Here is a 24,849-nt window from a genome sequence, read left to right as displayed (position 1 = left end):
ACAGTATGTAATAAATTTCAGAGTTATAGCCAGTGAGCAAGGCTGAAGTGCTATTTATGAAGTGCTCTCTAGATGGTCAGCACATTGTTTAGGTCTGTATAATCTGTTGCTTTTAACTGTGACATGTCCTGGGACTTTGCTATTACAGCCTGATGTAATCATTGCCTCTGTGAGGATTTTTTGAACAAAAACCTCAACAGCTTAATTCTCTGCCTGCTGGGATCTGCAGACATCACTTAGCTGTGTTAAGTGCCTATTTACCATTTGCCTGTGTTGTTAGTGACAGCCATCAGAGATGGACACATCCTTGTTTTCACAAAATGTTGGCAAATCCTGGAACTTCATATTCTGACTATATTGTTTTGCCTTCTTTGCCAGTACACACCTGCAGGTTCCTAGCTGCCCTGATGTTAGTTTCTAATGCAGGCTTTAAAAGGTCAATGGTGACAAGTGATGTTTCACCAGTGCTGTTCTGTTTTTCAGCCTAACTAAATAGGCATCAGAGCCTGACTTGTATCATTTTAGCAGGGCATATTTTATTATTTTCCCACTGATTTCCATTAAGACATTTTGCACAGGAATAATGGAAAGTAGTACTTCACCTGTGTTTTGTTGAAATGTGGGTGTCCCTGAGGTATTTTCATAGCACATGCTTCATCTAAAAATGAAATACTCAATATACAGAATCTCTTATTTACTTGCATTTTAGTAAGACTGTTTCAGGGAACTTAAAAGATAATTAATTTTTTCTGACAGCAAGCTCCACCTCTTCCAAGGGCTATTTCTTTACAGTGTTGGCAATATTGTCTATAGCGCTTGCCTTGGTTTATTTTTGGCCATTGCATTTCTCAGTGTCTCTACTCATTTAAAGCTAGGGAAAAAAAAAATATTTGATTTTTTTCCAGATCCCAGATGATTTTCATGTACACTAAAAAAGATATTTCTTCCATGTCAAGCTGAGGAACTGCCATGCTGATATCTTCAAACAAAGTTTCATCTTGATTGAGAGCTCCCTCTCTTAACCAATAGTAGGGTGTGGACATATGCTGTCACATACTGGGTCCCAGTTGCTTTTAATGCTAATGAGCAGTGTCTCTGATACAACTTGAAGATGCACAGGCTTTTTGTTTACATACTTGTCTACTTCTCTTATCTAAAAATTCAGGATCTTGCTCTGCTTACCTTAAAGATTTTATCAAATACAATAAAAAATTGTTTTAATTCAAGTATAATTGAGCTTGTAATTCTGATGTAACCACTTTATTCTTGGATCTGGCAGTGCTGATGTGGTGTTGCTTAGCACTGAAAATAAATGTTCATTTTAGCTAGTCTTGCCTTCTTAATTAAAAAAAAAAAAAACGGAACAGGAAAGGAAAGGAAAAGCAAAAGAAAAGCAAAGCAAAGCAAAGCAAAGCAAAGCAAAGCAAAAGAAAAGAAAAGAGAAGAAAAGAAAAGAGAAGAAAAGAAAAGAAAAGAAAAGAAAAGAAAAGAAAAGAAAAGAAAAGAAAAGAAAAGAAAAGAAAAGAAAAGAAAAGAAAAGAAAAGAAAAGAAAAGAAAAGAAAAGGAAAGAGCAAAGCAAAGCAAAAAGAAAAGCAAAGCAAAAAGAAAAGAAAAGAAAGGAAGAGAAAGCAAACAAACAAATCTCTCCAGCTCTGTAGCTACAAGCCACCCCCCTCCTTTTTCCTCTATTCAAGAGTACAGATGCCAGGGTTTCACTAGTACCATAATTCACAAGAGTTCAGTTCTGACCGTTTTTTAGATAACTATGCTAATACCTTCCTTGCATGTATCCTGCATGTATCATACTCTTGTGTCTTAACACCTTGGGAACCTTTTTAGTGAAATCTTCAACTTTATTCAATATTTTATTTATAGTGAAATCTCATGTCCATTGGATATGCCTTCTAAATAGTCCTCATGTGCTGGTTACACACTTAGAACGGCAGCACATTCTTTGCAAAGCTGGCCACTCTGCAACTTTCTATCCCTCATTTGTTGGTCTGGGGATATGGCCATGTGTTTTGAAATTGGAGATGTGCTTAATGTACCTTGCTGTCCTTATTTCTGCTTTAGCTCCTAGTCTTAAGCCTAGTAGCTTTGCCTGTTTTAATATTCTTGTGAAGCACTGTATTGGATGAGTTCAGCCCAAATAGCAAATCATCAATCAACAGTGCTTTTTGTTGAATGCACATTTGCTCTGCTGTGAACTGCTTTCCTAATCACACCTACTATTAATCAGCTGAATATCTAGCAAGGTATCAGACATCTCTCAAAGAATCTCTGCCTGGCAGATAGCACAAAATATATTCTCTTTTTCTTATGGGATTTCATACCTAAGTAACCACTTCGTCTTTTTGAAAATTATTATTAGCTTTCAGACAAAATTCAGGCAAAATATTTTGTACTGCAATATTTCTAAAGAAATACACTGGATTGCAAGAATCATTTTGGAAAAAAGTGTAGTTAAAGGCAGTCATACTAAGAAAGTGTTTACTGTTATGCAAGGGGAACTATATCATTTATAATCTTGTTAATGGCTCATCAGTAAAATATGTAAGGCATCAAGGTTTATACTGCACGTATAGCTTGTTAAACAAGAAATGTAAGGTCTATCAATTTTTCTTAGTTAAAGAAAATAGTCAGAAACTTATTTTCTTCCTGCATCACTCTTTAGCAATATCTAGACCTCAAAATTTTTTGGTTATGTTAAGGCAGAAAGTTTCATCTTGATCCAAACTTTTGTGCAATTTGGTTATGTTCTGATTTCAGAATGAAATTTGGCCTGCAATAACTTAAATCACAGAGCTGTGAATGCAGACAGAAGACAGTCTAGGCACTTCCTGTGTGCATCTGGATTTCCGAGTGGGACCTATGCTAAATAGTAGATTTTACATACATCATTAGTAGCTACATAGAAGAAACATGTAAGGTAGATAGATGGGGATGTAATATACAGTACAGAAACACTGCTGATCTTTAGCTTCCCTGAATGGATCTAGGCTGACAAACGATTTTCTGCTCCTATGGATTTTTGGTCAACTAGTATTCATGCACAACATTTCATTGTAGAGGCCAGTGTTGAATGTGAGATTTATTTTAGAAAGGAATCTCCATAGAAAATCCTTTGAATTGGAAACTTTTGGACTGGACAATGAGTAATAAACATATTTTGGGTGGTCCTTGTACTTGTTTGTTTAGTAAGTGCCTGATATAGCGCTGTATCCTGCATGTGATATATTAAAAGGTTCACTTTTAGATTTATTCAGTTGCTGGAATTTTTTTAAGTTGCTTTTAAATAAGCAAAGTCATGCAATGGACTGGTAATTATATCATTCCACTGACAATCCTGCTGGAAAAGGAAATTACAGATCAGAAAGACACCAGTTTCTAGTGAGGAGCATAGCCTGATGTGTGTGTTTAAATGATTTCTTATTTCAGAGAGATTCTCACTTCTAACCTATAATACCCATTTTAGGCAGAAAAAAAGATATCAGAAACAGTGCAAAACGTCAGCAAAGAGTTTTCCAGGTGTAGCACGCAACCCCCATGAAAGCAGTTGAATAAACAGATAGATGCCTGAATTTGACTGCAGAGGGAATGCTTGCACATGAAAAATGACTAATCAAGTTGATAGAAGGGTGGCAAGATGTAGCAGTCCAGTGTTACATGCAATGCCATGCATAGTCATCACACCTTGTCTAGAAGGCTCCACAGAACAGCAAACAAGCTTTATGTAGGCACGTAACGTAAAACTGTAATTCAGTTTTACAGATGAGGAAACAGGCTTTGGAAATGTAAGGGCTCTGCAGTTCAGTGAGTGCCTTCTATTTTATCCTGGGTACATACAGAAGAGTGGGTCACATTTAACTATCCATAATAGTAGTAAGGAATTTGCGTTGTCATAGAAATCTTCTCCAGATTTAAATATGAACTCACCCTTAAAATACCTTCTGTTATTCTACATGGTTTGAAAGGCATTTACATTCCATTATTTTAAAAATTTGGTCATAAATGTGCATTTTACTCTTAAATTTGACATTTAGCACCACTTTGCATTGTGTGATCCCTCTTCCTCCCTGCTGAACCCCACTCCACCCCCAGCCTTAAAAACAAACTTGAGACATTCTCTGATCTTGTCAGTTTAGTTTGCTGCTGTGAGCTGAAAATTAAAGCTCGTCTAGTCAATGCCTTAGTAACTCAAATGATTTTGCCTTTTCAGAACATATTTTATTCTCTCATTCATGCATCAACACAGACATGCCTTTCAGATGCTCTTCAACTACAGCTGTGTATACTTGTATTGATAAACTTAGCAAATAAACTCAAGGAAAATTGACTATCAAAGGGAAAGAGATAACAAAAAATGAAAGAAAAAGAAGAAAACATCAAGTATTCTTAAAAATAGGCTAAACCAATGCAAATATTTTCTCAAATAGACAATAGCACTCTGTAGGAAAGGCAGTTGTGATTATTACTTGCAGTTATTGAATAGCTTTCATCTAAAAGATATTTATAATACATGCAAGGTATGTGGGATGTTTGATTGAATGCCCTTCTATTATTATATAATATCTTACAATTTATGCACAACAGGCTGTCTCATAGAGTACTTGTATTATGTCATTCTGCAGATGGGTCATCCCAAATGCCTGCCACCCAGGACACCCTGTTTGTGCTTGTTTTCTCACTGCACATAGTTTTCCTGCCTTGGTTTATACAACTGCACTGCTGTTTGCACCTGTGGGAGGATGCTGCTGTACAGCACCCCTCACTCTGAGGACTCTCATGGGCAACATGTTTGACATCTTTAAATGAGAATGCTTCCTTTTTGCTGAGTGCCTGCCACTGTTTATATGCTGCAGACATCTCCTACCATATGGCCAGGCCACTAGGGGAAAAAACAGTTGCAAGAAACAGAGCAGCCTCTGCAGATATACAGGGGGCAGAACAAAGACAGTTTCTGCCTGGATAATGTTTTTTCCAGACCAGCCAAGAAGAACAATAGCCTGTGGAGAGCAAGGAGAAGAGGCAGTGGAGATTGGTATCTTATTTCGCCTGAATGAGGTAGTGGCCAAAAGAAATGGATCTAGTAGTTGATGGCTCTTATTGTACCTTGTCAACTTGCTTGCACACAGGTCTGTGGCTGTAAGAAGGAGATACTGCAGCAGCACCTGCAATATGTTAAAATAGGAATCTTCCATGATGACTTCTGAGGGTCAAACTCCTGAGAGCTAGGCTAAGGCACTTCACTGGGTATTTTTTAAACGGTATCTGAGGCTGCTAATTAAAATAAGTCATAGGATTAGATTAATATAAGATAGGAGGAAGGTACAGCTGAAGTAGCCAAAGCAGCATGATAGAGTTGTTACAGATGTGCAATATTTTCACTGTCTTTGGCAGCTTCCTGTGTGGTCAGATTTAGTCCCCAGCAATTTTCTCACCCACCAGATTTAGACCAGGTTATAGTGGTTATGTTGCATTGAGCTAGTCCACTTACTAGTTGCTGCAAGTTAACTATATCAAGCTATGTCCCTTGATCCAGTCCTGTTAAGGCAACTTGAGGTAGTTGGGCCTTCCCATCTGGGAGTTCTGCTGGTGTTCATTTCAATGTTCTGGCAAGAGCCGTGGTGGGGTGTTTGTACTTCAGTGTTTGATTTTGCCTTACGGTGTGATGGGCTGAACACCGCTGTGACAAACCAGCTGGGAAGGAAGAGGGAACCAAGCAGCTGCTAATGTGTAGCATCTGCCTGAAAGGGATACTTTGAGGTATTGCTGTCAGCTAAGCAGTTTGATGGTATTAGATCATGTGTCAGGGCTGATGCCAGGGAGGTTTGTTGGCTTTATTCAGAGGCTAGTGGCGTCCAGGGTCAAAAGGAAGCCAGTGAGAGTGTGCGTTATGGATGCCTTTGCACAGACGTGGATCTCAGATTGTATTAATGGGACACAAGCTGCTCCAAGCTAGACATAGCTGCTGTTTGGTAGGGTGACAGGGATGTGTTTGATACAAGAATTATTTACTTTAAAGAAAACAGAACTGGAAAAACAGAGGATGTTAATCAACCTTACAAATAATTAACAAGATATGGCCTTGGGAGAAGGAATAGACACCATAAAATAGGTCAAGCTAAGAAATAAGATAAACTCAGGGGGAACCAAATGGTTAATGACAACAAGCAGAAAATTACTTGAACTATGTGTGAACGATCCTCATTAATATACTAAATGATCCACCCTCCAGCAAAGAAAGCCCACTAGTAACAAAAGGACCTCCCCACAGGACATGGACAGATAAGGCTCCTAAGAATCAGTGAGAATTAAATGTGATCGAATGTCACTGTAAACAATTGTTCAAAGTGTATGAAAAAAATTCTCATGAGTTAAGAGGTGTGCTAGCTTTGTGGATTTACCACCTAGCACCCATCTCTGCAAAGACATGCAATAAACAAGTATCTCAGCTCTGTGTGTGTATCAGTTCTTGCACACTGGGTGGAGAACTCAGACTTGGGATAACAGATGTGCAACACTGAACATCTCCCACGCGATGTGATCTGTAGTATGTACTGTGTCAGACGGTGCTAATGAAAGAATCCATGACTCCCTCAGTGAATTGATACATTCTCCTCGTCTTACCAATTTATCTCCCAGGCCAGGGCAAAAACATTATTTTGATCTGGGGAAGCATATTTCATATCATGCTATGGTGTTTTTCTGCCAGATTTCCCTGCAAACACTGTACTGATCTATATCTGTGATACTAGGCTTTCTAAAGATTCTTGTTGCCATTGATGAGTCAAGGAGGAGATGGGTTATTCCTGAAACATCTCTCAGGTCTTTAGCAAAACATGGTTGCTTGTATTACTCTAAAATAATCCCTTCTAGTAAATGCTTGAACAAGAAAAAAGAGATGTTTATGTATAGGAATTACATTGGAATGTGCCCCAGGAATAAGAAGGTAAATGGGACTGACTTACGAACAAGCTCCAATCTTTTCTCATCATGCATGTTCAAGTAGAAAATTAAAAGGCTTATAAAAGTGTTCACTATCCTTCCATTACTTCTGTTATTAAAATAATTGAACTTCTGGTAATGGTTTTCCTATACTTTGTGTCCTTGTGGAAAGCCAGAGGAAATGCATTGTTTAAAATTACAATTAAAGAAAGTATCCTCAGAATTTATTGCCTCTGAATTGTGATATTCTGTCCCTCATGCCCTCCACTTCATTTTTCTAGAGTTTTCAATAAGCTATTCAGTTACATTCCTGTCTTAATGGAGTTCTGATGGGATGGATACAGTTACAGACAAGACCCATTCCAGTTATGCCTGCCACTTTAAAAAAAATATTTTTCTTTCGAGACTCACCACAACTGTCTGCATCTGGTACAGGAAAAGGTGGTCAAGATACACCTGTATTCCAGATCATAAAAGGCCCTTAAGCCTCACATTAATTTTGAGATGAACCCTCACTCCATGGAAGGTATCATTTCTAGTCCATGGCTGCTCCAGAAAATGTTGCTGAAATTGATCTACAAAGGCTTTTTTGTGGTTGTTTCTTCACCATATTCCATTCTCCCAATGCTGACTGTGATGTGCTGTCTTTGGTACTTTGATACTAGATTTGGCAGTGGAATCACTTGCAAAAGTAGTGCTCTGATTCCTCAGGCTACAGGCAGGAGTTGAGACCATTAAGGGTGTGTTTTTTAGATCCTTGTCTTTAGACAACTCTAATTTCTGTTCAAATCTCTGATCTAAAAATATTTGCATTCTGGTCAAACATATCATGGGACCAAACAGATAATAGATCCCTAAAAAGGAAAAGAGTCCAGCACCCAGGAAGGACTATATTGGGGAAGCATGGTCCCTCTGTTAGATATGAGCAAGCTCACATCTACTCAAACCAGAGATTTCTTGCTGTAGAAAACTCCAAAATTCTGATCTTAAAATTTGTGCCTGCATGTGAACACAAGGCACATCAGGACAAGCGTACATTTGCTCTGTAATACACACCAGCTTTGAAATCAATTGCTTCAGTTCTTCACATCTGCTGAGCAGGGTCATGTAAGGCAAGGGAAAGCAGATGAAGAACAGTACAATTCTTATTACCAGTGGGCAAGAGGCCTGCTGTGATGCTCAAATAATGAGAAACAAGTTAACAACACACCAGCTTCTTCAAGTGCCCTTAGTTATCATTATCTCACTGTACCATTAAAAAAAAGTGAAAGGGAAGTCTGATATCAGTGATACCAGAAGTTTAATGTATAACATTAATATATGTACAACCTTAATATAATTCTTAGATTTCAATTGAGAAGTCCCTGTATTAGTATAATTATTAGATTGTGATCAAGAAGGCCCAGTATTATATGGATGAGATTTATCATCCAACTTGAAAGGATTATCTAGGATGAAAGAAAAGAACTGGTTGAATCTCATGGAAACCTAGCAGGTTTTGCCAAGAAAACATCGTAAAAGGACTAAGATGACAAGGTCATGATGTTTAGAAGCCAACAACATCTCAGTGGTCACAAAAGCAGCCCTCTAACTCAAATAAGAAGAAAACTATGCATGTGTAAAAAGAGGAGAGACTAATGTAAATGAATTCTGACTAATAACCAAATATGAATGGGATTTTGGGGAAATGTAATGCATGCGTATGATTATACAGAGTACAAGGAACATGTATTCGAGGACAAGGTGAGTACATTAGGAGGAGATATCCCCCGTGCTCCTGACACCTTAATAAAGAATGTCTGCTTTCTAAACTTCAAAGCAAGTCTTACAAAGTTAATTCAACTGATCTTTCAGCAGTAATCAGCTTCCACTACTGACAGGAAGCTGAAGGAAAATAATCTAATGCCAAAAGCACCCCCTTGGAAAAGAAAAAAAATGTCCTAGAAGTACTAACAAAGATCTTCAATAAATAAAAGTAAAAGTAATGTTAACTGTGTTTGAGTAAAGGACTATGACTTCCAATGGCTTTAATGATGTTTCATTGTGTCTGTATTTATCTCTTAGCAACGCAGGAAGAAGTTCATGTTAAACTCCAGAGGAAGAGAATCACTAAAGCGTAATTCTGTCACTGAAACTTTGCAGTAGATCTCTTACTATTCCAGGCTGTTGCAATTTTGAGACTTGAACATCATCCCTCACTTATAAGGCAGCTGCTTTTTAAAAGCAATTATTGCAGGTCTAATGCTTTAGAATGTGTAATTCAAGATTAATAGTGATGCGCTTTGGTCCTGAGCTTAGAGATAAGCTTTCAGAAAAATGTACATATACATTTTTTGCTAGGGAGACAACCATTTTCATGGTTTTGTTGTTCAGTCAGATAACTAATACCCTGATGTAAGCACCAGAGTGCCAGGCAGGTAAGTGACATCCAGGCTGTTGGTCCATTTCCCCTCAATATACTCTGCAAACTCTTTCAAGCCACTTCCCTCTATGCACGCTACTTACTGCACCATGGTATTCTTGTAGTAGCAGCATCTTCAGCCTTGATACATCCCGCACTGAGTGTCCCCAACCTGGTCTTTTCCCTAACTCTGGCAAGGACAACTATTCCTAACTCATGTTTGAACACTTGGAGCCAGTTTCTTAGATCTTTTAATCTTTGCAGAAGTCGGTCTTTAGCAAGATACAAGATAACATCTGAAAATGGCTGTCCATCACCTGGGGTGCTCTTCATGAATACAGAATTGCCATAGCTCATCTTAGGCCATAGTTTACATTTGTGGGGATGAAGGTGAAGGCTATGCCCCATAGCTCTTATTTGGCTAGCTCCAATGGCAGCACCTAGTAACCATTCCAATCTGTTCTGGTGGCTATGTCCTGAATGCAGTAAGCTTTAATGCACTTTTCCATTATGCCTCTTCTCTGCTGCATTAGACTGCATCTCAACACAGCAGATCATCTAAGCTACAGTCAGTAAGTGCCAAATGTTCCTGGTTTGCCCTCTATGCCTTTTTTCAAATACCACTGACAACCTTAATACCCCTATCAAGGTGTTAGTAAACTGTTAAAACCTATTTTGTGCTAGCAGGCCCCAGTCTAAGTCCTAATGCCATCCCACAGCTGTATCTGCTGTTTGAAAGCCCAGAGGTGTTACATCTCAGAATTTAGAGCCTGACCACACAAAAAAGGTACATCTCCAAACGGATGGTAAATGCCTTTAGCTCCCAGAGCGTTCACTTGATCAAATTCTTGATTCTTCAAGTATATAAAAAACCTATGGACCTAGTACACATTCAAAAGAGGTCAAAACAGAGTCACAAAGTTTATTTTATAAAGATAATTAGTTAAAGTTACATGTCACTACAGTTAGGGAGATGTTTTGATTTGTGGAACACAGGCCCGGAGTTACATCCCAAACTCTTGCGTTTAAAGTCAGGGCAGGACTTCCTAGCTCTTTATTTAACTGATATAACTGAAGAAGGAAGGAGCAGCTGTGTTTTAGCATATACTTAATTAAATAAATTACAAATTCTGCAATTCAGCAATTACAGTTTTTCTACAATGTACATCACCAAAACCTAGAAAAATATGGGTTAATGTGTAATGGTACATTAATTATTGCTGTGTTTAAAATTCATTCTAATGATTTTGAGTGGAAAGACCAAAGAAATATGTTTTAATCTTTGCTTTTACAAATAATAAGATTAATTAATGGTATGACATATAGAAGATGGTCAGTGTTGTTATATTGCCATATATTAGAGAAAATCATAGTAGGATACAAATCACCACAGATGAAAAACAAACCTGGAACTGATGTCTTCTGAGAAGACCAAAGTGGTCTGTTTAAAGTCCACTGATGACGCCTTTCCCGTCTGGGCCTGGTGCCTTGTTCAGCTGGGGTATGGCAGTAGGGGACTGGGGGTGGGGGGTGGGGGATGTGGAGGGGTATAGGTTTTGGAGAGCTTTCTTTTTTAAAGGATAGATTAGAAAAATAATAAAGGCATATTACCCAACCACACCCATAAACAACTTTTCTGAGATATATATGCTGCCAAATTGTCCAACTGATTCCTATTTTCAGGACTGTAGAGTGTCCCAAGTATGTGGTATAGTTGGTGGAAGTGATCACTACCTGAAAGTGGTTGTATGCTGCCTGGTAAGTAGAGATCTCAGAAATGCTGTTTGCTAATGTGATTATGTAAAAACTGGTTAGCGATGTCCACCCAGGTCGACACTGTTCAGCACTGAGATGAATTTTGTACATTAGCCCTGGGCGTAGCACAGCTGGCAGTAAGTGCCCAGAGTGAACCCCACACAGCATGCAGCTATTGCAGTTATTCATCAGGCAATGATGGGCATATAAAAATTGTTGAAATCCTTCTCCTTTAATATCTGGATGTATTACATTGGCATATAAGCCTCTTTCTAAAGGGCATCTATGGTCTTTCTTTAGGATGGAAGATAGAGTATCTAAGTCAGTGTAATATCTTTGTATTTCCTAGGTTCAAAAGGACATTTCAACCACCTGCTGTACAGGATTTTCTGCCCTTGTGAGCATTTTAAGGTAAAACAGTAGCTCCATTTTGGAGAGAGGAAATTTCTGTAGCTGTTCAGCTTGTGGCATCTTATGTATTTCACGGTGGCCAGGGAGATGTCTGAGATCTGCTTTTCTGTGGAGAGCAGCCTGAGGTGCTCAGGTGCTCAGACAGCTCCAGTCTTACCTAACATATGTGATAAAATCAGCTCAAAGCTGAGCCAGTGCCTTCCCCTGACCACTTCTACCTTTATAACACTAGAGCTATGTCAGTGTGAAATACTGTGGTTTGTTCACCTTGTTCCTGCACTGTTCCTTGAGCTATGCTAGTGTGAAATACTGTGGTATGTTCCTGCACTGTTCCTTAGTTATCTTCTTGAAAAGCAAATACAGGGTGGATGGACTGTACCTGACCTATTCAAACCATCTGGCCAAGAAGTCATGAAGATTACTGGGGTCCTTGCCCATCTGAGAGTAACTGAGCAGACAGATCTTATTTTCTAGCAATGCCCTGTGTCTTAATCCTCCAAGACCACTGGGAAATACAAAAGCAGAAAGTGTAACTGGAGTGGGTAGAAAGTAAGCAAGAGACAATTTGGCTTTGCTCTCAATGACAAGTCTTCCTGAGGGAAAAAGGTAGGTCAGGAGTCCCAAATTATCTTTCTTCCAGAGTTACTGGATGTAATGGGAGCTTCATTAGGAGCAGAGATCAGAATTCAGGCTCTTCGTGTTCACTGGCAGTGGGTTAGGTTGCTCATGACAGGGTTTTTTTTCTTTTGAGAATATGGATTTTACATTCTCTTTTGCACAGTGGCTCAAGCTTACAACAGGATGGAGGGTAGTTTTGGCATGGCATGCCCAAATACTAAAGCATGTTCTGCTGTCTCCATGTCATGTGTGTCCCCCACCCCCCAAAAGCTCATAGATTTTAACTAGTATTAAATTCACTTAATTTTTCTCTTCTGTGAGTGGTACACACACATATCCATATAATATTGGTTATGTAAATAAGGATCTTACACCAGGATTCTAGGTGATGTAATATATATAATTTATATTTATCAATTACTTCATTATTAATTATATAATAATTAATAATATATAATTATATTAATTATATATAATTTCTGAAATATATATAATGTAATATATGTAAAATACAGCATATTCAGAGGAATGTGGAGACTGAAATTCACTTTAAATTCAGAATTGGTCCTGTGTCCCTTAAGCTGAAGTTATGAAGTCCGTAACATGCTCAGAAAATAAACCGATGTCCACCTGTATATAGCGTAAATTTAATGTGTGGTTTCTTCAGTTTTTCAAGCATAATAACAATATGCTTTTAAAATATGCATCTTAAAAAAATTATCCTGTCTTGCAAACATGACATTGCTGTTCCCACTATACTCTTGCAGGCAATATTGCTATACAGCAGAATAAGGTAATTCGATAAATTATTGGAATGCATTTCTCCGTGTACACTAAATAAACAAAGGTTGCTCACCAGTTAAAAAAAAAATACAATTAAGTATTCTTATCTACCATACATCTGGAGAAAACCTAAACCAATTTAGTGCAGTTCTTACTCTTGTTTACTGAGTGATGATGCTGTGCTTCACACTATTGAAAAAGTGGAATATGTGAACAGTGGCTCAAAGATCTTGCAATTTTATAAATCACAGCGGACTTCCAAATGGCAGACCTTTATGAGGAGAAATAGGACATTCGAGATATTCTACTTATAAATTTTCTTGTGCAAGCCAAGGGATGGGTCTTTCCCCTCACAAAACAGATGCACAAATCTTCATTGCTCTGCTAAGTTAATTTTTACACAAATTACTACCTGCCCATTGATATCCCTGTACCCATCTGCATGGATGGGGAAGATTTGGGGTTAGTTAGCAAGGACAGGTCGAACAGGTGTCCTGTTCACTTATGTGTTAATTTCCTTGAGTTAATGAAAAGGAAACTGCTTTTCTTGGTCCTCTCACTACCACCTGGTCTGCATCTTCCTCTGAGAGGGAGCTTCACAGGAAATTGTGCTCCAAGTGCAAGTGGGTGCCTATTGTCATTGCAGATTAAAATGCATGTTTAGCTTTTGTACTTCAACCAAATTCTTAAACAGACCACCATACAGATTTTCTTGGAATTGTTTTTTACAGTCTAGCTGTGCCGTGCAGAAAATATTGCCTAGTATTCCACCAAAACATCCTTTTTCTTTTAGCTTCTTTTCTGGATCTGAGAGTTTACTTATTTTAAAATTTTGGGACATGGGATAGTTGATTGTGCCTACAAAGGTTTTACAATTAAGTAAAACCTTTACAATTTATTTAGAGTAAAAAAAAATTTCAATCTAGAAATTACTATTAGACCTTCTAATCTTAACTTCTTTCCTAAGCTATTAAATCTTACTAGCAAGCTTTTTAATGTGTTTCTTCAAGTTGTACCTCAAAAAAAAGTATCCAGCTGAGTTAAAAACACCCCAATGGGAATCCATTGCTCCCCATAGCAGGAAAAAAGTAACTTGTCTTTATATCATTCAAGATGCCAATGACTTCTGAGAGAGAGAGATCAAAAGAGGGAGGATTTAAAATAGCTTTTAATCTATTTTGTAACTTTCTGTAATTAAGTGAAAGTTATCAATATACCATTTTGCAGGTGAAAATTTTCTCATATAGAAGCCATTTTGGGAAGGATAGGGGCAAACACCAGTGCGCTGGTGATGACTGCAGCACACCTGTTCCATGGCTGAAGCACTATACTGTATCTCCTTAGCTGGCAAGCTACAACTAGGGATGGCTGTTAGTATAAAAACTGAATTATTCCCACCATTTTCAAATAACTGTGCAGAAAATTCTGCTCTGTTGTTTGCAAGGGGAAAAGGGGGAGAGAGGAGGTTTTTCAAGTCTTCTCAGCCCCGTAGCATTTCTGTGCAATACTGAGCCTGTGGTAGTCCTGCAAAGGAACTACTGGTTTCTGTATTCTTCGTATGAATCTCTAATTAATCCAAGTAAATAGCTGTACCAGCTGTCATAATAGCATTTGCAAACATCCATAAAACCAGGGAAAGTGTCTTTCTGTATCAGAACTGCAAGCCAAATTTCTACCTGCTTATACAAGGCAGTAAAAATGGTAAGAGTTTGACATGGGATTTTGTGAAGTGTCATTTCAAATAGTCTCATCTGTTCCACAACAGAAGTTGCTACATTCAGTCAAAATCAAACTCTAAGCCTAGTATGTGTTTGCTTCACTCTATTTTTGATTCATGCAGTCAGGCTTTTTGAATAACCAGATAACATTAGTTAGGAAAGATGACATTAGTGACGAAGATATTTAACACTTATTAAAGCAAAAATCATTGCAAGGTCAAAATAGCTCTTCAGGATTCAATTGGTACCTGTCATTTAAACAGTTAGTTCCTTCTGGATTTGAAACCGTTACAGATGATTAATAAAATCCAACAAATGTTCAGTAAAACTGCAGGGTGATGTTTTATTATAGTCTGGAAGCCATACAAACACTAATACAGACAGCTTCTGAAACTGCTTTTCTGCAAAATGAAGTGATTACCAAAGATATGTCATAGGTTGACCAAGCAATATTTGGTGTATTTCCTTTCTTTGTTTATAACTAAATAATTGAAATTCCGATGGATTCCTGCTTGCAAATAATTTTCTTATCATGGCACTGATGTTGTACCATTCTCAAAGAATATTTCATAAATATAACAGTAGTTGCAACTCTGCTAATCTGCAGGAAAAAATAAGTTTTTAAAAAATCCTTTTGTTTTAGGCTGCACTGTGTTTTGCAACACTGTCACACAATCCAGCGAAGCCTGCCAAAGGTCATCCAGAACAGCATATATCACAAGGGAAGCGGATGTCTCTTTACATCACTTTAAATAGAGACAGTTACTGTTTGAGCTGAGCTGCAAATTCAATTCCCTGCAGTAATTTAGCACAAATTTCTTTAGAGATCCTCATATATCCATCTAGGTCAATTTGCTTTTCAGCACCAATTGAAGAGAAACACTTTGTGGAGACAAACACATGGGTATATTTAAGGAGGCAATGCATTGTCTCTTTAGAGATGATGTTAAAATCGGTATTTTTAGGATCAATAGAAGAAAATGGAAAAAATCCAAAGCATTATGCCAGGTGTGGAAACCCAGGGTTTACTCCCTGAGGACCAAAAGTTACAAATCCAGGTGTCTGTAATATAACAAACAGGCCCTTGACCGCTGAGGTGATGGTAATCATAGTTTGCAAATCTTGAGGCCTGGGCATCAGAGCTTGCAGGCTCCCCTTAGATCTCCAAGTTGGATTTCACTTCCAAATACTGAAAGCAATCTTACATTACTGGGAATGAGGGGTAGGCTTGGAATTGAAAGGTGGCAGGGCTGGAACTGGAAAAAAAGCAAAGGAGCCATGGCACCTGCCTGCCCTCAGCTTGCCAGTTTGAACTTCCACTGGAAGAGTGGTGGCTGCCTCTTCCAGGCCCTGGCTTCCAGACTTCCCGCTCCAGCTTACAGAGAAAAGGTGTCTCTGCATGTGTAGAAATAAACAAAGCCATCTGTCGCTCTGTCTGACAAATAACTGTCCCTTCTATGTCTTGTAATTGCTTCCCTTACAGGTTGCTAGCCAACAGCTAAAGTTATTTTCTTTCAAAGCTTGCATCATGTCTTTTTGCACTTTCATTTGAGGCAAACAAAGGGTTAATCAATGACCAGTCGACTTTCAGAAAAAATACTGTCTATTCCGAGCCAACAGCTCTGCAGGAGAGAAACCCCCACAGCACCACCCCATAAAACCGTGAAAAATTTAACCAGCTGCTGATCAGTTTTTAGCAGACAACCAGCTTTTGCATGGTCCTTGTATCAGCCCAGGCAGAGGTACCTTCATCCAGGGGACATATCTGTTCTCAGACTGAGGTTTAGTGACACTTCCATTTAGCGTATTCCTGCACATTCCGTGACCCAACTTTGCTTTATGTATAGCGAGTAAAAAACCCATGCAGCTTGACATGACCTTTTCTTGTGCCTTAAGAATGCAAACTTTTTCAGTATGCTGCAAATAGTACTTGTTTTAAGTTACTGTGAGATGGATTTTTTATTAGAAATGAGTATTTAGTATTTTCTTGTTTAATAACCTGATATGTTACTGTGCATTCCTTGCCTTGTGTCAGAATGTATTTTTACTGTAGCTTACCGAACAATTATCTGAAAATAATAATATAAATAAGATTTTTTTGCTACCTCCTCTTTGTAATCTTCAGGTTGGTTTATAGGTTGTCAAAAGCTTGTAATCAGAAAGTTAGTGAGGACGACATATAAAATCAGTAGACAGAACACCTTCCTTTGCTAAATGCAGATCAAAACGCCGAAGATGGTAGTTTCATCATATGAATCTGTTTTGTGCTTTTGAATGTACATATGTGCATTCTGTGGGGTTTATCTGGAATCTGAAAACTGTAAGCTCTATCATGGGTTTTTAAAATCTAAGTAGTAGAAATCAAACTATTGTGTTTGGGGTTTTTTTTCCCAAAATGACTGATATCAAATCAGCAGGTAAGCACACAATTATGTATTTGTATGTTTACGTCACATTGAATCCCCCTATCTGAAACGCATTTCATAGATGCTCATTGCCTCAAAACTGTGTCATTTCTTATTTTGATTTTATTAGTGGGTGTGGCTGAATAACTAAGTACTCATCTGAAATACACCTGTCCTGCTTATTGGAAGGCACAGCAGGATTTTGAGTGTCCTGGGATAGATTCTTAGCCGGCAAAAGCACCTGTGAAAGCTAGTTCACACTAGATGAATTGTTTCATGTGTGTTTTTCATGTGCAGCTGGAATTGCGTTGGCAGGCCACGTAATCACGACTGTGTGAACTACATTATCTAGGAAGCTGCTGAAGAGCGTTTGAGAGGGCGTACAGCAGCGGTGGTTCATGCCTCCTAGGAAAGGTCAGGCAAGAAGTGATGACTAGAGATTAGGACTACCTTCCAAAGCAGGGTGTTCACATTGCATGGCTTTAAAGGGAAAAATGCCACGCCCACGTTAAACAAGGAAAGATGTAAGGAGGATCATTTTGTAGGAGGTTAGTCAATTAGTATGGCAAGTTTATGCTGCAGGATGCAGCTGACACATGGGCTATGCTAGGTATGTCTGGTCTGTCTTTTTCAGTGTGGCTGTCAATAGGAAGAATAAAAAATGAACTGTGCTAGGACTGTTGTAAGGGCATTGAAGCCTTGAATATCCCTTTGCTACTCAGAGGACTACACGAGGCATAGCATCCTCCCTTGGTTTTAGCTGAGTTTGTTATAAATAATAAATATTGATTTGATTCAATCCATGTATTATATGGCATTAGATACAAACAGAGAGATTCTATTGGTGTGTGACTTGTCTGATATGAAATGCACGTGCATTTTTAAAGCCAATTGACCCGGAAAACCTTGTAGTGCTAAAACAGATTCACCTTTCCCTAATGAATAAATGTGATTTTCTACCTTTTGAAGGATTAAATGATACAAACCTTAGGTCAGAGGAAAACAGCCATGTCACAGTTCAGTCAGTGTCTCTATGCTCTGAGCTTCAACCTACCTGAAATTTTGGAAGTAGCAATTGTTTTTGTTTATTGGGTTTCCCTTATCATTCCCTTGGCCTCCATTTCATTTATAAAGGATTTTTCATTCAGGAGTTCAAAGCCAAGGAGAAGACAGTGTACAAGCAGCAGACTTTTGCTACAAGGGAAAGTATAATTGAAATTGTTTTCAGAGTAGAAAATCTATTCAAACAGCCCTAAGAACCTACACACAGGGAAAAAAATCACTATGGAAGCTAGAAGGGGGAAACATGAAGCAGGTCTCAATGTTTAAACAAAGTTCTTAGGGCACTCAACTTCATGGTGTATTCACCCCTTCACTCATAAGTTTATCTTTTTAATATCCTTCAGAAATGCACCTTTTGTTATGCTGTGGCTTATGAAGAAAGTTTCTCCTTCTTTTTGTGTGTGCCTCTCTTCAGCAAGTTCAGCTTAGGAAGGCTTTTGTGCCTCCTACCAGAGCTTGGCTCCAGAGGGAAGGACAAGGGCAGGCTCTTGGAACGGTGTCTTCTCTGATTTTTGCTCAATAAGGAATCCTGCAGGGTTGACCAGACCATCAGTAAAAGCCTACACTACACTGTTAATTTGTAGGTACACAAATGAGTTTAATAGACACAGTGTCACTTCAAAAGGAATAAAAAGTCCATTATGCTGAAGTAAACAACTGTTTTTTCACTGTGGAAAGCAGAAAAAAAAACGAGCTGCTGAAGGACTGCAGGGCCTACATGATAAGGAAAGAGTAAACATAAGTCCAAGTTTGAGAATACTTATTAAATGTATAACTACTCAGATACAAAGAAATATACGTAAACCCAAAATGAAACATCAAAGCTTCATTATGTCATGACTGCATGTGGAAGGAGTATCCATTAGGATTCTACTACTTAAGGTACATGACAGGGCAAGTCCCAGTAGCAAAGCAGTGCAGGGTAGGGCAGATTTAGATAAAATGTTTAGAGAAAATATTTTATCAAAGCTAAACCTTGAAAAATTTGCTCACCATCCCCTATCACATTCATCAGTTCAAAAATCTATTTTTGATTTTTTTTTTCTCCAGGTAGCAAAGTTTTGGTTTATTTAGACAACTACTCATTAATTATTCACTGAGAAATAAAGTAGTAAGGTCTTACTGACCTTTTCCAGAGCATTCTGAATCTCTTCAATGTGTTGACCTCATAGTAAGCATCAGCTGTGACACTGGAACTTTTCTCAATTAAATCTATATAGAGTTGGTTATTGGGCACCCAAAACAGAACTAATACTGCTATGGAAATAGCTTTATTTCCTGGCTTCTTTACCAGATCAATATTCATGTGAAATATTAAACTGAGGATATTGTGGTTTCAGCTCTTTTTTTTTTTTTTTTTTTTTTTTTTTTTTTTTTTTTTCTGGCAGAAGAAAATTCCCATACACTGATGAAACTTTTTGCTTGAATCCAGAACAAAGTTTTTGCTGAAATCAACAATAAACTGTTTAGTAACTTTACCAAATATTAAAACCAAAACTTGTGGGCTTTAGTCAAGTAGGTTTTGATTTATTTAAAACCATTAACTTAATCTCAGTGTTATACAGCCACAAATATCCAGAAAGTTAATGCAGTTTTATATTATTGATCAAGGTAAATGATAAAACACCAAAAGGCACAATGGAAAATGCATAATTGGCCAGGGTCTCCTGAGATAGAATCATTTCAGCTTTTTTTATCGTGAAGCTTCAGGAAATGTGTAAACTGGCTATACACAAATTACCTTCAGATAATCTATGAAAGACACCATCTGACTCCATCAAAAAAAGATCACTAAGAATTATGTGTGTTACTCCTTGGAAGCAGAATGAGAGTATTCTCAGAAACTGGCATTTTTATCCAATGTTTCATCACTTACATTTAATGCGTTTCTGGAGGAAGATAACAGCTGCTGTGTCTATATAATAAATTCTTTAGGACAGAGAGCTTCAAAGGTCAGGGAAAGCTGTATGCTAACCTATCCCCTTCCTCCCTGTCCCCCTATACACAAGAAAGGCAAATGAATTTGACAGAAAACAGTCAGCAGAACAATCAATCAAAAATGGAAAAAGAGCTAGAGCCAAGGAAAACCAGCTCATTTAAACCAGAGAAATGGCTGATTACATGACTAACATATTAATTTAATGAAAACTGAAAATAAGAAATAAGTCAAGTAGAATAAGAATTTGAAAATTGTCTACAAGAAGCAGTGTTTTCCAGAGATAAAACTCATACAATCATAGAAGGAAAAATTCAGAGAGTGACTGTATTTAGATGGTATGGCTTTTGATGCTGGAACAACATGAGCTTTTGAGAGAAATACATGCTTTCTCAAGGGGTGCAGAGAGCTTGCATGACATGGAATACATTTTTTACTAGCTCTGATAGCACACCAGACAATGAATAAATTGTTATATGCTAGACTGTTCATTAAATGTAAACTTGCATTCAAATCTGGAGTTTCCTTAAAAACTTTCAACAGTAACTATGGTTCACATTATATTCTGGGTAGTCTCTGTTTCCAACAAAAGTATTTGCAATGCTTGTATAAAGCATGTTGCATTTGACATTACTTAATGAGAGTTGATAGAATTAAAGATTCTGAGATTAATTCTCAGCAGAAGCACTCGGGCTTTTTGCAATTTTTATTTCTATACTAACATACAAGGGGAAATAAAAAAGTGTATCTTTGGAAAATTTGTTTCATATATTCTGACCAACAGGACTATTTGAAGTGATGTCTCTAGGATTAGAAGAGTGCTTGGGGCATGCTGGTATTTAGGATGCACAGAACAAGATCATCTGGCACAAACATTTGCATTCTGCTAGGCATATTTCTGCTGACATGAAGGCAGAGTAATGTGATTTGTTTTTTTAAGCTGGACTAATTGCAATAAAAAGCATTTTGATATGAATTTGTGTAAAGATACAGGTATAATAAAAAGCTATTCCGAACTGAGAGGGAAATTCACAAATTAAAAGATTATTTTGCAATGGTATAGCTAAAAAAGCCAGTGTAGTCCTTTGCTGTATTAATAGCTACAGGATACGGAAGTAGCAGAATGTTTTTTATTTCTCTACATGACATTAAAATGTCAAGCTTGGAGTTCTGCAGAGATTTTTTAATGCTTTTTTTTTAAAAAAAGATATACTAAAAAACTGGAAATCGTGTAGAAGGTCCATAAGAATGAAGAAAAAGCCTTATACCACTTTGAGGGGACAAACTTTTTAGTGGGACCTGTAGCTGAAGAAGAAAGGGGTAATGGTTTTAAATTGAAAGACTGTAGATTTAGATTAGATATTAGGAAGAAATTCTTTGCTGTGAAGGTGGTGAGACACTGGAACAGGTTACTCAGAAAGTTGTGGAGGTGCCATCCCTGGAAGTGTTCCAGGCCAGGTTGGATGGAGCTTTGAGCAGCTTGGTCCAGTAGAAAGTGTCCCTGCCCACAGCTGGGGGGTTGGAACTAGGTGGTCTTTAAGGTCCCTTCCAACCCAAACCACTGTATGATTATGTGATTAAAGAGCTTGCACTGTTCAAATTCTCAAAAAATTAATAGATCAGTTAGCTGGTTACAATGTAGAAGCTCTTTCACACAGTTGTGCTCACCAAGTAGGCTATTTAGCTATAATAACAATGACAACAATAAAGAAAACAACAACAATAATTATATACTAATACTAATAATGATAATAATAATAATAACAGTAGTAGTAGTAGTAATAATAATAATAATAACAACAAAGTTGTAGTAGTAGTAGTAGCAGCAGCAGCAGTAGTAGTGTTACCATCATAGGGTAATCACTATGGAGAGATTGTTAACTGACCCTGGTTATGTAATTTTATGTTAAAAGGGAAAAAGTCACTTTAAAATTATGATCACTGGGAGACCATTGATTAAGTAACCAATGAAAGAAACTTGGACTCTCCTTGGGCTCTCCGTATAAGGAAACTAAATTAAGGTTCAATGATCGGTCAGCTGTAACTATAGGGTCAACTATTGTTTGAGGCCCCTTAGAAGACTCAGATACCTGTAAGGAACACGTGCAATGCTTAATTAATATAGTATCACCTGTTGAGTTAATATGTATGTTTTTTCCAAGAAATGTAATGCATAAACATAAATGTGGACTATTTAATTTTGTTTAAATAAAACATACGGCACACATGTTAGGTGGAATGATCCCCCATGCATCCAGCACTGCAATAAAGGAATGCCTGCCTCTTAATGCTACATTAGCGTTAAGAAGTTTTCTTATTCCCAATTCCAGTGACAGTAGTAGCTGTAGTACATCTAGCAACTCTGTCTAAACCCTGTGGAAGGGAAAAATCTGGGGCCACTTTCAGTCCTGGTCTCCTGACTGTGCAGGCCATTCCTGCCACTGGAAGGATCCTTCCTGTGCAGGGGAAAGCTTTCATTGACACATGGATTCAATGAGGCCAGGGTGCATCCAGCCAGAGTGAGAAGATGTTCTCAGGTAGCACAGTGACTGAAAGCAGGACCGATTCAAAACAGATAGTCACTAAAAATATAGGCTGATGAGACAGATATATCTCCAAGCATAGCAGTGACTTCAGAAGATCAGGACTGGGCACCCTTCTTCAATACATGCTTAGCCAAGCCCAAGCCAATGGGTTCAGTACTGTGTGGAGCATCTCTGGGGCTGCCTGAATTTGACCTGAGCAATCTGCTTACATATGTGTTCTGTATAAGCTGATGGTTGCTTTTGGACTTAAACACTACAAAATTATGCACAGATTTTGGTAAAGACATAATTAGGAAGCAATCAAATTGCAAATTGTAGGTGGGAAACTAATATGATCACCAGAACCTGTGTTACTGGTACAAGCAGATAAAATAGGAATTAAACCTAATTTCCTAGGGCTAAAATGTGTGTATGTGAGAAACTGACATTTCTTACAAAGAGAACACACTTTATGTGCATGCAAAATGACGATCACTCTTAATTTTCACATTTAGTGGTGTCACAGTTTTAATTGTTTATGGCACACTAACAATACACTTTAATACTTGCAGTAGCTGGCTGCCTTTAGATACTGTATGGTGTACAGATTTGTTGTATCTAGCAATCCACTGCCATAACTATTTATAAACATAGTTTCAGACCTATTTCATACAGTTTTGCATTTCAGTTGTGATGTTAGACATTAATTATTGGGTTATGCCTAGACAAAGTGATGTGTTTTCTTTCTATATAAGCCCAGGTGCCCAGTAGCAACAGCATAGCTGTCATGGGCTATGTGAAAATCACCAGTTAAGTACAAGTCATTCATCTAGGGTAGGCTAAGAATAAGACTGACATACATAACCTTGGTTTCACACCTGTTTAGAGTGGAAAAGGAGTGACAGAAAAGTCTAACTGTAGACAGCTTAATCATGAGTAGGAATGTTCAGCATTAGAAGGAGCGCACAGATTGTAATGAATCAGAACAGAAGAGAGAGGGGATGGAAATCACGACAGTTACAAAGCATTTGGTATCATCTGATGTTTCCCTCTTCCATATAAACTGTGGAGATTGCCACAAGCACATAATGGATTACATTAATTCTGTATCTTAAATATCTTAAACCCTAAGACAATGTAGAATCTACACATGGCTTTAACCCATAAACGTAGAATTATTCTGAACACAAAGGAAACAAAATTAATTCTGTTGTTTATGGGGTAGCAAAAAGATGCATTCTTAAAATTGTGCTCTGAGTTTGATTTGAACAGTCTTGTTACTAACCTGTTTGAAAAAACAACCAAACAGAAAAAAGCCTTCTAGCAAAAGCAGTGATAAGGCAAGACACTGGTACAGAACAGCCTGTTTGGTGGGGGTTATTTCCTAATACATGTGATACAGATATAGACATTAATTTCCTTATGAAGTACTGCTAGCACATGGCAAATAAGCCTTATAGTGCCTATGCACATATAATTCTCTTCTTAAATTATTTCAAATTAATTTGTCCATGTTTCCCCTCCCTAGTTCTGTGAACCACAGTGCCACAAATTCAAAAGGCTGAGTATAGCTCAGAAACGGATGCATCTCTTCTCCCACTGCCACAGGTTTTACTGCGGTGCTTAAGCAAATATGTCTCTCCTGTAGCCTAAGCACACAGATTCAGTAAAGACCTGCTGGTTCCACGCATGTTTACACTCATATCTGGATGGACACAAACTGCTGAAGTCATGAAGTCCTGCCATCATTGGCTTGCAGTTTGTCTACACTTTATGGGCTGAGTCTTCAGTCACACTGGTTTACGTATGCATATTGTTCATTTTTTCATTTTTACTATTTAAAAAGCCAGAAGGCAGAGCATTACCATTTTTCTGTGTGATGCACAAATGTATGACCACAGGCACCTTCTCCTAGCAAAGAACTGGAAAATGTATTACTTCTTGCTTTTTATTCCTTCTCACCAGATATTGTTTCCCTATACTTAGTAACCATTTGAAAGAAGAGAAAAATGTACACAAAGGAGCAAGAAGTGTCATGTCAATTTCCCTAGCAGTGGGGTCCTGGAAAGAGAGCAGCCAAAACAGCCTCCATGTGAGATGCCAGCACCCCATCTCAGAGCTGAACCAATTGCCCAGCAGCTGCTTATTTAGAAACAGTTGTGAGCTTACTTTACAGATCTCACATGACACGAGCATTTAACCTTTCTTGCCTCTGGCTGAGTGTCAGAGCTCTGCATTTTGTTTTGTTTCCTGTCATCTTTGACCTATAAATTGGTTTTGTTACAG

The 24,849-nt window shown here is 37.9% G+C and overlaps 1 long non-coding RNA gene across 1 annotated transcript in view; it reads left to right on the top strand.

Moving 5' to 3' along the window:
* The window catches only part of LOC308057058, a 44,579-nt gene continuing 19,730 nt past the window's right edge, over nt 1-24,849 (top strand). Inside the window, exon 1 of the long non-coding RNA XR_013925102.1 lies at nt 1-24,849. This exon is cut by the window's right edge and continues 15,828 nt beyond it. This is a non-coding gene — a long non-coding RNA (uncharacterized lncRNA).

This window comes from Falco punctatus (genome assembly GCF_963210335.1).
Source record: "Falco punctatus genome assembly, chromosome: Z".
In the NCBI taxonomy this organism is placed as follows: domain Eukaryota; kingdom Metazoa; phylum Chordata; class Aves; order Falconiformes; family Falconidae; genus Falco; species Falco punctatus.
This window is presented reverse-complemented; position numbering and strand designations above follow the sequence as displayed.